The sequence below is a fragment of the Panthera uncia genome (assembly GCF_023721935.1).
Source record: "Panthera uncia isolate 11264 chromosome A3 unlocalized genomic scaffold, Puncia_PCG_1.0 HiC_scaffold_11, whole genome shotgun sequence".
Lineage (NCBI taxonomy): Eukaryota > Metazoa > Chordata > Mammalia > Carnivora > Felidae > Panthera > Panthera uncia.
Genome location: NW_026057578.1, coordinates 53972215 through 53989016, shown reverse-complemented (window position 1 = coordinate 53989016; position 16802 = coordinate 53972215). Strand labels below are relative to the sequence as shown.

General features: G+C 45.3%; 1 protein-coding gene across 1 annotated transcript in view; it reads right to left on the bottom strand.

The window, feature by feature from the left end:
• Window positions 1-16802, bottom strand: part of TGFBRAP1 (transforming growth factor beta receptor associated protein 1) — a 62174-nt gene extending 45372 nt beyond the window's left edge. The window contains exon 1 of the mRNA XM_049651250.1: window positions 16702-16802. The gene's annotated coding sequence lies outside the window, so the exon portion shown is untranslated. The remainder of the gene's footprint in view (window positions 1-16701) is intronic.

Below are 16802 nucleotides of genomic sequence, written 5' to 3'. Positions count from 1 at the left end.
TAAGAAGCAGGAGACTGATGTCAGCATCATGGTGGCTAAGATGTTCCTCCTTTCAGCCCCTCTTTCCGTAACAAATTAGACCTCCATGCACAAAAGGCCCCTTGGTGGGTGTTGGGATCTAGCGCCACCCACTATGGGTCCAGGGAAGTCTCACCCACTTGCACATCCAGCAACAGGCAGCCAGAACCCAGCACGGGCTGCGGAATCAGTGGCGCCACCAAACCCACCGAGGCCCCCCTCGCTGTGACCGGGGAGAAACCTGCAGAATGCCCACCCGGGCAGATCGGCACACGAGAGAGAATGTGCAGAGGGCCAGCCTTCCCAAGGGGAGATTCCAGCAGGCCGCAGGAGCAAGCCGGACACTAAACAGTCTGAGCTCGGTCACAGCAGAGGCAGCCTCTAAGAGAAACTTTCCCAGGGCTGCGCCCCGCCACGGAATCAGGGGGCTGATCTATCAGGCGGGGGCAACCTCTGCCTCGGAGGGGGGCGGACAGTGGTGCATGAGTGCCCGGCTCCCCCAGCTGTGCGAGATGCGGCTCACCACTGCTCTCCAGCAGGACCCATAGTACTGAGGCTGGATGTCCATGACTGCGGGGAGGAAGGGGAAGAGGAGAGAGGCGGATGGGAATTTCAAAGGGCGTTAATAGTATCGTGTGCAGCAGGAAGTCCAGCGGGGCCCTGTGGGAGTGCCACATCCGGGGATCTCACTAGTGTGTCTCCAGGCGCCCCCGCCCCCCACCCCCATGCCTGCGCACTTGACCCACACCTCCTCCCACCAAGCAGCGGCTCTGTGCGTGCCTCCACATGCAGCACCAGGGAAAGCTCAGTAGACAGAGCCGCTCAGACGGACCACAGGGCTGCCTGTGGGCCAGGGAGAAACCACAAGCGAGCTACAGTGCCTCCTTCGGGGAAAACGAAGGAGAAGTTTCCAGTAGCCGGCAGGTGGGACTGTAAGAACCAAAGACACAAAAGCTTAAGAGTCCTGCCACAAGAGGGAGCAGGAAGAGCAGAGCGGAAATCTGCGCGCACACGGAGAGGAAACCCACTTAACACTGACATCTATGGTGCACAGAATGCCCCATCTCCAGGCAACTCGCACAGATTTAAGAAGCTGTCCGCTGCCACAAATGTGAACGCAGCAAGGCCAAGCGACAGCGAACGTAACAAACCAGGAAAACACGCCATGACGGAATAACCACCCTCCAAACTGAGTTCAAAGGCACGAAATTTGTGAGCCAGCTGATAAAAAATTCAAAGTAGCTGTTCTGAAGACACTCAGTGAGCTACAAAGGAAACTCAGGAAGACAATTCAATGAAACTTTGGGAAAACATAGGATCAAAATGAGATTTTTACCAGAGAAGGAAATCATTAAAAAAGAACCCAATACAAATTCTGCTGCTGAAGAGCTCAGTGAGTAAAATGAAAAATGCAATGGGTGGGTGGGGGGCGGTGTGCCTGGGTGGTTCAGTCGGTTGAGCATCTGACTCTCGGCTCAGGTCATGATCCCAGGGCCATAGGATTAAGCCCTGCAACTGGCTCTGAGCTGAGCGTGGACCTGCTTAAGATTCTCTCTTTCTCCCTCTGCCCTCTCCCCCACTTGACCACGTGCTTTCTCTCTCTCTCTAAAAAGAAAAATGCAACAGAGCATCTGCAGTAAGGAGGATGGAGGCCAGAAAACATGGGCTAGAGGGTGAGGATTCTCAAACAACCCAGTTAGGGGAAGACAAAGAGGAGAGAATGAAGAGTGAAGAAAGCCTAAGCGATCAATAGGATTCCTTCAAAAGAACAAATACTGGAAAACCTGGAGTTTCAGAAGGAGAGAGAGGAAGGAGCACAAAATTATTTAAAGAAATAATAGCTGAGGATTTCCCAAGCCTAGGGAGAGATTGGGACATCCAACGTCACAAAGCAAACAGATCACCCTATTATCTCAATGCAAAAAGACACATTACAAATGAAACTGTCAAAACTTAAGGACGAAAGGAAGAACTCTAAAAGCAGCCATGGGAAAAAACACTGTAACCTTCAAAGGAACCCCGTTAGGCTATCCAGGGATTAATGCAAAAAGACACATTACAAATGAAACTGTCAAAACTTAAGGACGAAAGGAAGGACTCTAAAAGCAGCCAGGGGAAAAAGCACAGTAACCTTCAAAGGAACCCCATTAGGCTATCCAGGGATTTGGGACTTACCCCTCACAGGCCAGGAAAATCTTTCAACTGAGGAATGGACAAAGAAAGTGTGGTGTACGTATATACAATGGAATATTATTCATCCACGAAAAAGAAAGCAATCCTGCCATTTGTAACAACACAGTTGGATCTAGAGGACATCATGCTAAGTGAGATCACTCAGACAGAGAAAGACAGACAAATACTGCACAATCTCACTTGTATGTGGAATCTAAAAAAGCCAAACTCAGAGAGTTAAACGGTTCTTAGCAGACGCTGGGGGTGGGGGAACTGGGGAGACGTTGTTTAGGGCACAAACTTGGAACTAGGGGATAAATAAGTCCTGGAGAACCAAAGCACAGCTTCCTGATTATCAGCCACACTGTATTATGAACTTCACAGCTGCTGAAACAGAATCACATGGGGGTTTACTGAAAGCTGAGAAAGTAACATTCTAATACTTGCAAGTGGTTTATTCCTTTATGCAGCAGGAAGTTTTCTCCATGTTCTAACTCACAGGATAAACTCACTTAAAATAGAAATCATGAAAACATAAACTATAGGCCATGCTTCTCCTTATTATCATTAAGTCCAACTTGCTGGGGTTGAAGTCAGAGAGATTTTAATTCACGCTTTATTATGTGATCTCACACTGACTTGAAATTGAAACTTTCTGACAGAATGTCACCTTAAAAGAATGGTTATTAATTGAAAGATCAACTTTTTTTTTTAAGGTTTATTTATTTTTTGAGAGAGAGAGAGAGAGTACAAGCAGGGGAGGAGCAGAGAGAGGGAGACACAGAATCCGAAGCAGGCTCCAGGCTCTGAGCTGTCAGCACAGGGCCTGAAGCAGGACTCGGACTCACGGACCGTGAGATCATGACCTGAGCCGAAGTCGGACGCTTAACCAACTGAGCCATCTAGGCACCCCGAAAGATCAACTTTTTAATATTTTTTTCAAAACTGCACAGTACAGACCTGGTGAGGGAAAGAGACTTAAAAGTATCAGTACATTCATGGGCAACAGTTTAAATACAGATACCATTATATATGCAACAAACACTTCTCAGTGTACAACAAGAGCAAAAAGGCACTCTTCCATTTTCCAGGAGTATCCCCATCTTATTAAGGAAAAAGGACGAGGAAAAGAAGCATGTAACAGTGCAAAGCAATATGTAATGACCAAATGAACAAAATTAAAACATTAGCAATGACTTTCCACCAAACTGAGAGCATACACACGCCATGGGTGACATCAGAATCCAAGCGAGCGTCTTTATAAACACTAGTGGAAAAATACTAATTTTCTTGTGCAGGTGTACACAGAAAATTGTCTTTTATGCTCATGACTGTAGCCACTGGTGAAGGGCCTTCCTGCTTTAGCATCTTGCCTCGGATTCTTTAGGCTTCTTAAACCTCAGCTCAAAAGTGACAATCCCATTCTTTCGGCTACATACCGAGCTGGGCAGCAGAGGCTCATAAGCCTCAGAAATGTTTTCCGTGTTTTTGACTTAAGACCTGTGACAACAGTTAGACAGGCTTCTGGAAGCCCAGGAGAGCTGATTCGGATGAGTTTATATGCAACGCAAGAGCACCGGCTACGCTCGGCTTTCATGGACACTGCCTGTCCCATAAAGCAAGCACCGTGTCCATATGGCTCTCTTAGCAAGTTCTACCAAACATTTAGGAATCAGATAATACGAGTTTTAAATAATAAATCTTCTGGAGAATTAAAAAAAGGGGGGGGGGGTGGAGGGAGCACATATCCCACTTCATTTTATAAGCCAGTATAAAGTAGAACTGTAATATCCAAACCAGATAAGGATGTGGGAAGAAAGAAAATCCTAATCATTCTCACTTATAAATCAACATGCTAAAGTATTAAATATTAGCACACTGAATACACAGACACACAGTATGAATAAGATGGCATGTGATATTGGCTTAAGGTAATAAAATCTGTTGGTTTAATTCACATTTCCAAAATAAAGGCAAAAAGCATAGAACAAGGAACAAGACTATTACCATCTGTTTGGGGTAGATTACATCCCCCCAAATGTGTTAAAGTCCTAACTCCCATTACTTGCAAACAGGACCTTATGTGGAAACAGGGTCCTCGCAGATGATCAAGTTAAGATGAGGTCATTAGGGTGAGCCCTAATACAATGTGACAGGCGTCATTATAAACAGGAAATCTGGACGCAAAACGGACACACATAGCGGAAAGACACGTGAAAACACAGGGAGAAGGTGGCCACGTATAAGCCCAGGAACGCCTGGAGCTACCAGAAACAGACGAAAGGGCCTGCAGCATAGTGTGTCTCAGAGCCCTCAGACACCAGGACCTCAGACTTCTACCTTCCAGAACTATGAGGCAATAAATGTATGTTGTTTATTTTTTTTTAATTTTTTTTAATGTTTACTTATTTTTGACAGAGAGAGAGAGAGAGAGAGAGAGAGAGAGACAAAGTGCGAGCAGGGGAGGGACAGAGAGGGAGACACAGAATCCGACGCAGGCTCCAGGCTGTGAGCTGTCGGCACGGAGCCCGATGTGGGGCTCGAGCCCACAAACTGTGAGATCGTGACCTGATGCGAAGTCGGACACTCAACCAACTGAGCCACTCAGGTGCCCCTAATGTATGTTGTTTAAGCCACCCAGTCTATGGTCCTTGGTTACGACAGGCCCAGCAAACTAATGCACCATCTCTACTCAACACTGTGCATGGAGTCTTTGCCAGTTAAAAAGGAACAATTATAAAAAACTGAAAACAAAGACACAACACTATAAATATTTATAGATGCTATCATTGTTTACATGGAAACTCACAAATCTATTAGAATTACTAAAATTTTAGAAATGTCCTTTACATATACTATATATAACATATAATGGAATATTATTAGTCAGCTGTAAGAAATGCTATCTTGCCATTTGTGACAACATGGACGGACCTAGAGGGTATCACGCTTAGTGAAATAAGTCAGACAGAGAAAGACGAATACCATGTGATTTCACTTACATGTGGAACCAGAGAACAAAAGCAACCCTCCCCAAAACATAAAACACAGAGACAGAACCGTGAAACAAACTGGTGGTTGCTAGAGGGAAGGAGATTGGGGGGGATGGGCGAAAAAGGTGATGAGGATTAAGAGGTACAAACTTCCATTTACAAAATACATTAGTCAAGGGATGAAAAAGTACAGCATAGGGAATATAGCCAATAATATTGTAATAACGTTGCATGGTGACAGATGGTGACCACACTTGTCATGGTGAGCACTGAGTAATGTACCAAATTACAGAATTGTGAAATCATTATGTTGCACACCTAAAACTAATATAATATTGTGTGTCAATATACTTCAATTAAAAAAAAAAAACAAACAAACAAAATGGTGCCATCACTTTGAAATCAGGTGAGTTTTTTATAAAGTTAAACATGCATTTATCCTGTTACTCCACAATATTACTCTGAAGGTTTCCAGTTCTCTTGAGGATCTATCAGTATCTGCAAAAAGACTTTTATGAGAATGTGCATAGTAGCTTTATTCATAATAGCACCAAACAGGAAACAACCCAGTTTCACCCATTTGTACCCATTTCTATGTGGGGTGTTCACACAACTTGGAAGTAAAAAGGAATAAACAACTGCTAGGTAACAACACAAATGAAACAAAAAAGTATACACATACTGTATGTTTTCATTTATATGAAGTTCAGAAGTAGGCAAAACTCATCTCTAGCAACAGAAATCAGAACAGTGTTTACCTTGGAGAGAAAGGGGTGACCAAATGGAAAGGGACACAAGGAAACTTTCCGGGGTGACAGAAATACTCAAGATGTTGTCTGGGGCATCGGTTACACAGGTATATACATTTGTTAAAATTCACTGAGCTGTACACTTAGGGTCTGTGTATGCAATTCCAGTAAAAATTCTCACAGGTGTGTGTGTGTGTGTGTGTGTGTGTGTGTGTGTGTGTAACTCAAAAAGCAGATTATAAAATTCATACGGCAGAGGAAGGGCAAAAAAAAGCAAGACACTTCTGGAAAAGATAAGTAAGGAGACCTGACTCAACAGACAAAATGTAATGTAAAGCTAGATAACAGGGTACTGGTATGAGGCAAACCTAAGAGAACAAGTCTGGGTGCCAGAAACTGACGTGCGCATACGGAACCATGAACTATGACAAGAGAGGCACTGTATATCATGGGGTGTATATAGAGTCTATACGTGTTCAGTGATCAGTGCAGGATAGCTGGATATCCACAAAGAAGGGGAAAAAAAAAAACAACTAGATTCCTATTGTATACCATGTATTGAAATTATTCCAGATGGATTAAGATACTTAGGTACAGATCTTTAAAACTTTGAGAGGTAAATATGGAAAACAATATGTTTCTGATCTTGGGGTAGGGAAGAATTTCTAAAATAAGATCTAAAAAGGGGCGGCTGGGCTGCTCAGTCAGTTAAGCGACTGACTTCCACTCAGGTCATGATCTCACAGTTCGTTGATTTCAAGCCCCGCGTCAGGCTCTGTGCTGACAGCTCAGAGCCTGGAGCCTGCTTCAGATTCTGGGTCTCCCTCTCTCTCTGCCCCTCCCCTGCTCATACTGTGTCTCTCTCTCTCTCTCTCTCTCAAAAAAAATAATAAATAAATATTTTTTAAAAAAGATCTAAAAAAAAGCAGAAACCCCAGGAAAAAAGTTTGTTCGCATTAAAATGTAAAACCTGTGTTCTTCAAAAGACACCCCAAACAAAGTGAGGAATTAAGATGGGAAAAGACCCTGATGTCACATATCTGACAATAAAAGATCCCTGGATGATACAGGGAACTCCTACAGAAAGAAAGTATCAGCAATCTCATAGACAAGTCGGCAAGACACGTGAACAAGCGTTTCACAGAAGAGGAAACATGGTCAACAGACATGAAAGAATGCTCAACCGGATTCATCATCTGGAGTTGCAAGTTATAACTACCATGAGACTTCATTTTATACCCATGAAACTGACAGAACATTTGATATCCGATGACAGCAGCTGCTTGCAAGAACACGGAGCAATCACTCTCTACGTGGCTGGTGGAAGCTTCTAAACTGGCAAGACCATTCTGGCATTATGCAGAAGCCCTTGACATTGGGAGTAAGCCAGGGACTCTACTTTTAGGCATATGCCCTACAGAATTTATGTTTACCACACCATAAGCAAGAACATTGGCTGCAATCTTCTTTGAGAGGGAAGCTGGGAACTACTCACATTCCCTGGACAGGGTGGAATACTCAACAGCTGGACAGCCAGAGGTGCAGCTATCCACAGACATTGATCTCAAGCTCAAGGGCAAGTCGCCGAACACTCTACACTGAATGATAGACAAGGCTCTGTATGACTCAAAAACCTGACCATCCATCTAATAAAATGTTTAGGGTCTCAGCCCTACATAGTCAGACCATAAAGCAACGTAAGGGAATGATAAACACAAATCTAGGGAAGCTGCATGGAAAATAAGGATAGGCTGGGTTTCAAAGGTATTAACAATGTTCTGTTTCTTACGCTGAGGTTGCTTTTATTATTACTCCCTATATCCTAATCCAGACTGTAACTATTTCTTTAAGGTCATTAAATAGTAATTAAATTACATGTGTATACACACACACACACACACACACACACACACACACTAAAATTCTGATTGCCTCAAACCAGCTTACTGTGGAAATAGATATAGAACATCAGCTTAATAAATTCGATGATTCACAGCATGCATGTTCCTTGTTTAAAATGGCACCAATGAAAACATTTATCACAGATGTAAGTGGTTTACTTACAGTTTCTCAGTTCATCTAAACCCAGTGCTTACTTTACTGTACCCATATTTACAAAGTTCAATCGAGGGCAACCTATCAGGTATTTTCCACAAATCCCCCTGGATTCTTAGAAGGCAGAGGAAAATACTAACATGTGATGGAATGCCCAAGAAGGTAAATGCCCTGGACAGGGTTGGTATTTGTACCTTCTGGGGTCCCAGCTTCCAAGAGGCCAGCCTCTTACCTTCTGGACCTCTCCCTAGCCTCAGTTTTCATACAAGTACAGTTGACGCTTGAATAACCCAGGTGCTACCCTCCCCCCACACCAGCACAACCCAAAATCCATGTGGAACTTTTGACTCCCCACAAAACTGAATTACTAGCAGCCTACTGGTGACCGGAAGGAAGGCTTACAGATAACATACTCAGCAGATGAACACATATTTTGTATGGTATATGTGTTATATACTGGACTCTTACAATCAAGTAGGCTAGAGAAAAGAAAATGTTACTAAGAAAATCATAAGGAAGACGAAATAACATTTACACTAGGGCACTGTATTTGCGGGAAACCATCTGAGCGTAAGTGGAACTGTGTAGTTCAAACCTGTGCTTTTCAAGGGTCACCTGTAACTCCACTCTTATTTTTCAACTGGTTGAAGACTGGTATTACTAACTGCCTCATTTGCCTTTTCTTTTTCTCTGCACTAAGTCTCACCAAGGCCAGGCCTCATTTTAAAAAGTCAAACAGAAAGAATAAGCATGGAACAAAAGCCAGGTTTGAAGCAGATCATCTAGATGTAGAGAGTGGCTTGTAGGTCCCACATTACAAGATTAAATAAAAAAACAAAAACAGAAACAAAACACACATAGAGACCCCTGACCTGAGCCAGAAAGAAATACATTCTGCCACAAGAAGGCCATGACAAAGGGACACTTGCTAAGATGAGATCTTTTCCAGTAATTATTATTCTTGAGCCAAAAGAATGACGCTCTGTTATCTCCGGTCACAGAATGTGCACAGGAGTGCAGCCTCAAGGTGGTGACGGTGTCCTGTGTGTCTACAAAAAAAAAAAATCTCACATTGGAGGGTGACGTCCACACTTGAAAACGAAGCAAACTCTTGAGTGCGGCTAAATGTGCCCCAAGGAGCCATCACTTTAGAGGGTAAAAACTCAAAAACTCACCAACGTGTATGACAGCCTTTAACAGGAGATGCTTTCCTATGAACAAGCTAAGGATTAATTCTTCATCTACATTTTAAAAAGGACACTCTACCTAAACTCAGATTTGCTATTTTTCTCAATTCATATTAATTTCTTTTGAGTGTCTGATGGTCCATCGTGAGCGAACAGAGATCCAGCGGTCATCCTTATGTTTGGGCCGAAGTCAGGGCAGGTCTGACGTCATACATGAGGAAGGGCAGGGACGTGGATCTCATGCCTAAAACATCACTATACTGTCCTTAAAACACTTCACAGAGTATACCACTGCCTAAAACATGAACTCCAAACTCAGCATAAGATAAGTAGCCCTTAAAAATCCAACTCCAGCCAACCTTTCCGCTCTTATTTATAAAGTTATAGCTATTAACCTCTTCATATTATCCACATTAGTCTCTTGTTTTATTATTATGTAGCTACATTCGGTTCTGAATTCTTGAGTCTGCTAGCTGCTGCGAGTGTCCAAGGTGCTCTACAAACCAACCAGTTGTGAAGAGGGATCCTGAGCCCAAACTACTCTCTGGGTACCTTTCCAAGGGACTGAAACCATTAGTCAGAAAATAGTTATCATTAACTACAGTGGTTTGTTTGAATTTAACAACATAATAATCCGTAAGGTAGAAAACACTGCCTCATTCCCATTGGCCAAATCTAGTCATTTGCACACATGCAAAGAAGTAATACAGGGGTCAAGTTGGTGTCGGACCTGTGCATGGGGGGACTGCAGACTTACCCGCAGCCCTTCACTGGCTGACCACAGGAATTCAGGCATCAGGTCGAAGTGCGCCTGCTTTCCTGAATATCCCTGTGATTTGCAGTATTTCTATAAAAAACAAGAACTTATAAAAAGTTTGTATTTTGCCATTTTAATAAAGGTCTTTCCTTTTGGGGGGGGGGGGGGGGAATGTTTCTTAAGAAGTTTCTCACTCATCCTAGGTAAACATACTTATTAAAACTGAAGCCATAGGCTATAGCCAATACCTATTACAGGGGAAAAATCTGCGAAAAATTAAAAAAAAAAATCAGCTCTAAAAACCAAACCTACAAGGGAGTTAAGCAAAGCCATCATCCATTCTCACACTCTTGGAGAGGGGGTGGGAGGGAACACAGAGCCTTCCAGGCTTCATCAGCTGTTTTCAGCTCCATGTCAACGGGTCATGACGTTGGTCCCCTGTGATCAGGAGAGACAGCGGAAGTGCAGAGGGCAGAGCTGACAGCACAGCATCGTGGAGGGGAGGAAGGGTCCAGAAGGGAGTGCTCTGCAACACAGCAAAACACTCTGCCTGATTCCTGTGATGTTTCAGGCTGGTCCTGAGGGATATTTCAGGTGGGAAAAGTTAGAAGCCAGTGCAGAGGCCCATTTTCTTGGTCCCAGCCGTGGAGGCTGACCTGATGCCTGGACTGGGCCAGCCAGAAACATTAAGAGATGGACTCGGGTGGGTGGAGGGCACGTGCCGGTGCCAGCCCCACTCGGGTCAGCTTGCTACCTAAAGCAGAAAGTGTGGGCAGTGGCTTGGGACCTGCTGTTCAGTGTCCAGCCTCTGTCTCTGTACCTGGTGGCACTGAGCACCAACCCTGACCCGCCCATCCTCCTCCCTCCCACCCCACACTCATCGTGGCCATCAGGCAGAGCAGGTAGGTGGGACTGGACACTCACTTCTCCTCTGGCCTGGAAACGTCTATTTCCTATGTTATGTTCCTGAACGAATGAACAGCCAAGTCACAGACTGAAAAAGTCTCTCTTGGGTGGGAAAAGGCAAATCTTGCTAGCCAAAGTTCTTCCACTGCAAGCTACCTTCAGATGCTTTCTTAGTGCTGAACTGGCAAAATAAAATGTTAATTGAAGTCCCCCACTAAAAATAAAGTGCTAAACACCCCCAATTCCTATGGGCGCTGACAATCGCCTTTAGTCTGCAGACGTAAGACGTTCAATTAAAACACACCGGTGTCTCCAAACTTTAGTTCACACCTGAAAGATGAATTTTGGTAGCCCTGTGGGCCAATCAGCATTCTTCTTGGGATATAAATTGACTCTAACTACAATTGAGATCAAGAAAAATATATGACTTATCTTACTGACCACTCTAGAGTCAGATGAGCTTTGATAGGGCTCAAAAGCTCCTTGACAATGACTTTATTTACTTATTTTTTACTTTTTTAATATAATTTATTGTCAAGTTAGCTAACAGACAGCGTATACAGTGGGCTCTTGGCTTCAGGAATAGATTCCCATGATTCATTGCTTACGTACAACAATTTTTTAATGAAAAGAAATCTTGACATTTTTGTTTTTTAAACTGCAAATTGGCTCCTCTGACAATCTCCCCCAAATCCTCAAGGAATATAACAGGGTAATCAGGGGACTGTACATGTAGAAGCAAGAGAGGCACGATGGGGACAAAGAAGACATTTCTGTCCTGGCTCACGAGGGACACGGGCAAGGGGAATCGTGTACTGGAGCCTGGGCAGAGTGCGAGGGATCCAGTAAAGTTTCAGCATAGTTTCTCCTGCTGTTTCGGGGGTGGGAGGTGGAAACATGGAGTGCATCCCAACATTAAGTCAAAATGTAATTGAGGCACGTCACCACTGTGGTATTCTACACAAACATCTATCACTGCAACCTAAGTGTGAGACAACACCAACAAGCCCACAGAGGGACACTCTACAAAATCCCTGACACTTTGAGAGTGTTAAGGTCATAAAAAATGAAGACTGAGACCAAGGAGACATGACAACTAAATGCAATGTGGGGAAATGGGATCAGAAGCAGGACCATGGAACAGAAAACAGATGTCAGGGGAAAAACTGAACATAAGTAGAGCATGTAGTTTGGTTAATAGCACTGATGTTAACATACCAGTTTTGATCACTGTACCATGGTCACACAAGGTGTTAACAAAAGTGGACGTTGGGGAAGGGTGCATGTGAGATCTGTACTATTTTCTCACTCTTCAGTAAGCCCAGAGTCACCTTCAAAACAGGAAGTTGAAAAGACAAATGTAATCCCAGTTTATTGGTTTATTATCTTGCCTTAATCTAACAGAGAATGAGAGACCTCCAATAATGTCCTTTTTCTAGCAGGAAAGGAGACACTCAGAATGCTCTTGAGTGTCTGTAACCAAACAGGACCAAAAGGAGCACACAATGGGCAGCACTCCAGCAGAATACCCTGCGTGCCTCAGGTTACTGGGGTGATTTTACCAGCTGTTTTATGCAGTTACTTTTGGAAACGATTTTTCTCAAGTTTGGTGTCCTAGCTTAAAATGACAGGTATGGAATAATACCTACAAATTAAGTTTTGTTTTGGTTTGGTTTTGTCTTGAGAATACATTTCAAAAAGGAGAGTTTTGGACTTTTGCTCATTTGAAGTACTTCTTCCCATAGACAAGTTCAGAACTGGGGTAAATGTGAGCTGATTCCCACTGGGTCCAAAATCTGATATCCTATGAGCTTCAGGAGAAGCAGGCAGGCGAAGGACTCTGATAGAGAACAGTAGGGCTTTGGGTCAGCAGAACTGGAAAAGAGCAGAAATGTAACCTTCCAATGCCCTCTGTAAGAACTGAGACTCCAGGGCTAACCCAGCGAACAGTGAGTGGTAAGGCAAGCCTGATCCAAGGCAGGCATTCTCAGTGTTAATCTGGGGATCCTGAGCTCTCATGGCTTGGGTACCTGTTGACGATCTTAAAACTTCTGGGCCCAATGCGTCCTTGTAAAAATAGGAATTTGGACTGGACTACATACTTACGCTGTACTATTCTCAAGCTCCTCTGGAGGAAGGGTATTAATAACAGTACTATAGGCGAGTACTGTAGGGGAGAGAAGACTTCCAGAATGCGCACTGGGTGCCAGACTCTGTATCAAGTGCTATCTCCATACTCACAAGGAGCCTACAGGCAAGTACTATCGTTATTCCATTCTGCAGGAGAGCAAACAGGCTTAGAAAGGTTAAACGACCATGGAGAGCTGATTCCAACCCAGGCAGCTTGACTCAAGAGCCCACACCCAGAAGCACCGCGCACACAGCCTGCCCAGGGGTAATGACTGCTCCATGTCTGGACTGAGGACGGGCATCTGCTCTACAGCACCCTAAACAACTTTTGTCACAAATAACTGACTCCTACCAAATGGGGTTCAGTCTCAGCACTGCCTTGCTACATTTCAGACACAGATATGATATCTTTACACTTTTCTCCACTAACCTAGTAATCTTAGGAAAACAGGGTATGTGTTCGTGTGACGTAAATTGTTCTTCTGCAACGGCACCCCATGCTGGCCCCTGAATTCTTCACCAAGTTCTCATGGCCATCTGCTGAATGACTCAAACATGAAATCTGCCAGGAATCAACAGCAAATTTACTGACTTGTGCCACAATGTTTCCTGCTATCAGTCAGGACACTACCTGACAACCATTTCATGTTATCTTTGCACTCGTGTGACAGAGATAGCGTAAGACTAGCTATAGCACAGTAAACCTGCTCCAGTGACCCAAAAGTGTACCTGACAAAAGGAGAAACAAACAAAAAAACAAAAAACACAGCTAAGGTCTAACATCTAACTTGTCACCTTGATATTATCCTGGCACATACCTATATGTAACTATTCATAGTTGGTATCCTTTTCCTTGGCAATACTAATCAAAATTATTTAGATGCATGTAAACATAACATACAAAAGTATATACATACATAACTACTTATATATACCACATACACCCACACGCCCTATATGCACATATATGGTATAAAGACGTCATACGTATATATATACTACAAACATATAGGTATCTATGTATGCAGTTACACACACACACCATTGTGCATACACGTGGTGTGTGTATATATATGTATATATGTATACATCCTACCATCAACAGTTATAACTGAAGGGATTTGGGAGGGGAAGGTGGGGGGAAGAGGACCAGAGTGGGAGTATGGGTCTCAAGGGCATCTCCTTTAGAGCACTTCCTCAATACCTTTAAACAGCCATAAAGAATTACCAAGCGCCTGCTGGAAGCTAGGCAGTTGGTCTCTTTCACATACCTTATTTTCCTGAGTCTTCAATTTACTCAACAGTGGTGGACTATCGAGACTAGATCTTGCTCTCAATTCTGCAAGATTTCACAAAATGCTCAATGAGTGTGCCCGTTCTTTTGCACGAAGCACCCAAGCTCGTCTGGGGCAGCCCCAAATTAACTTGTTACTTCTACATTCATTTAGTAGCCACGCATTTTTTAATAAAGAAAAACGGGTCAGGTTTGCCACAGAGGAGATGAGTTGTAAAGTCCCAGCCAAATTATTCCAGCAGTATCCAAACACCTGGCCACCACCAATGATTACTTTAATGTATTTCTAATGAGGACTGGATTCAGACCAAGTTGAAGATGCTTAAGCCAATAAGGAAAATTCGCTCAAGTTTTCTTAAAGGATCACAAATGTTTAATATCAGCGTGAAGAAGCCACAGTAACTACTTTTTTTTTTTCTTTCTCCCTGACTACAAATGCTAGCCGCAAATCAGGCCTAGAAAATGTAGCATTTTTAGAATAGTGAGCTCTGTGCTTTTAAAACTTGTCAACTAGAGGAAGATGCCCTGTTACAAGCTGCTGTGGCTAGAGGGTCAGGTGAGGCTGAAGCAGCCCAGGAGCTCGTGGTGGTTGGACAAGATCCCCGCCGACTGTCAGACCACAGGGCTGCCGTTCATGGTCATGAGTAGAGGAGGAAAGGCAGAGGACTCGAAGGCGAGGGGCACACCTCTCATCCGATCTCTTTGTAAAATGTATCCTGTGATGTGTACAGCAAAACTGGGAATTCAGAACCCACAAGGAGCCTAACCTGGAGTACAATACTCATTGGGTTGACAATTTCTCAGAGCATAAAACCACTGCTTTCCAGAGCTGAGAGACCTACAGCTCCAGATCCTTATTTATATTTCTTAATAATTTATCGAGCACCTACTAAGTGCCAGGCCCTGTGCCAAACGCACATTTTCTTGTCAGAACGCATGCAAGCTTTCCAATATTACCACTATTTTGATTGACGAAATCGAGACACAGAACAACCAGTAAATTGTCCAAGGCTCACAGTTAGGAAGCGGAAGGCGCAGGGCAGCGGCAGCTCCCAGCGGCAGCTCCATACTCATTACCATCATGGAGTAGCTCTGTCCCCATTTCAGAGAGGAACTAGAGCCGGGGAAGGGTAGTTGTAGACAAGTTCCAGGGGATTCTGGTCAGTACTCTTCCTGGTGCCACACATCAAAGAGGCCACTTCAACGACTGCTGAATCTGCCCGGCTAGCAGAAATGGAAGGAAAAAAGCAAAGGAAGCAGCCAGCCAGAAGTTCCTTCCTATCTGACCCCAGCTCTGGGAGCTTCCAGCTGAGCAGCAGAGAGAAGCAAGTCCACCAGGAGGGAGCAGAGGGCACTGGCAGGCCCCTCCACGACCTCCATTCTGGTTCTGACTCGGGGTTGGCCAGCTCACACTGCCCTAGGACCCTCCTCACCCACTTCTGTCAGTGTCTTAACGTGTCACTAGAATCACAATGGCAGCTGCCTGCCCTCACTCTGGATGGACAGGTGCCTACCCACAAGCACTTCATCCAGGATTAAATCCTGATGGGACACGTTTTGACCCCAGCGCCTAACACAGTCCATTAGCAATAAAAAGCACTGTAGGAACCCCCATTTCCAGCAGCCAGATAGAATCCCCAGGGCGACTAGCCTGGGGTGCTTTCTCAGGTTACCCAACAGGCCCTGGACAGAAGGAATGACAGGTGCACACAACTGAAGACCACAGCTTCTGTCTTGAAAGTCGTCCCCATATAACGCACAGGAGGCTGGAGGAGAACCCAACTTCAACCTGCACCTCCAGACAGCAATGGAAAGGAAAACTCCCACAGGGATGGCAGCTTCCAGCACCTGTGGTCTCTTCCCTCCTCCCCGACACACCCCTGCCCAGTCTCCCACTGCGGGGCAAAAATTCAGGCCCGAACGTGACCCGGAATTTGAACTCTCAAATCCCAAGAGCTCCAGGAAACATCTATTAAAGCGACAAAACCATTCCTTACACCGGGTGGCGGGGCTTGGGGCGCAGGGGTGGAGTCCTGGGCTCCTCCCCTCGGAAAACCGAAAGCCTACCCCAAACCCGGGACTGGGTCTTTTTCGATCTGTCCCTACCCCAAATACACGCACACCCCACACCATCCACACCCGTTGACCCCACGCTTGGGTACACCTGCCCCAGCCCACACGCACGTGCACACCTGCTCACCCCAACAAGCCCCCGGCCCCCCAAGCCTGCACACCTGCTCCCCGCACACGCGTGCACACACACACTCACACACACACACACACACACACACAAACAGCCCTCTGCCGGCTCGCGCCCCCCCCCCCGGCCCCCCCCCCCCGCCCCCCCCCCCCCGCAAGGCCCCTGCCCTCCAGCCCACCCCGCTCCGCGCGCGCCCCGCCGCACCCCGCGCCCGGCCCTGCCGTCTCCCTCCGCACTCACCGGCGCAGCGCCCGTCGGCCTCCGCCGTCCCGCGCAGACCCTGGGGCCTGGGGCCCCGTGCCGCCCGCCGCCCGCTCCCGGCCCGCCGCTCCTGGGCTGGC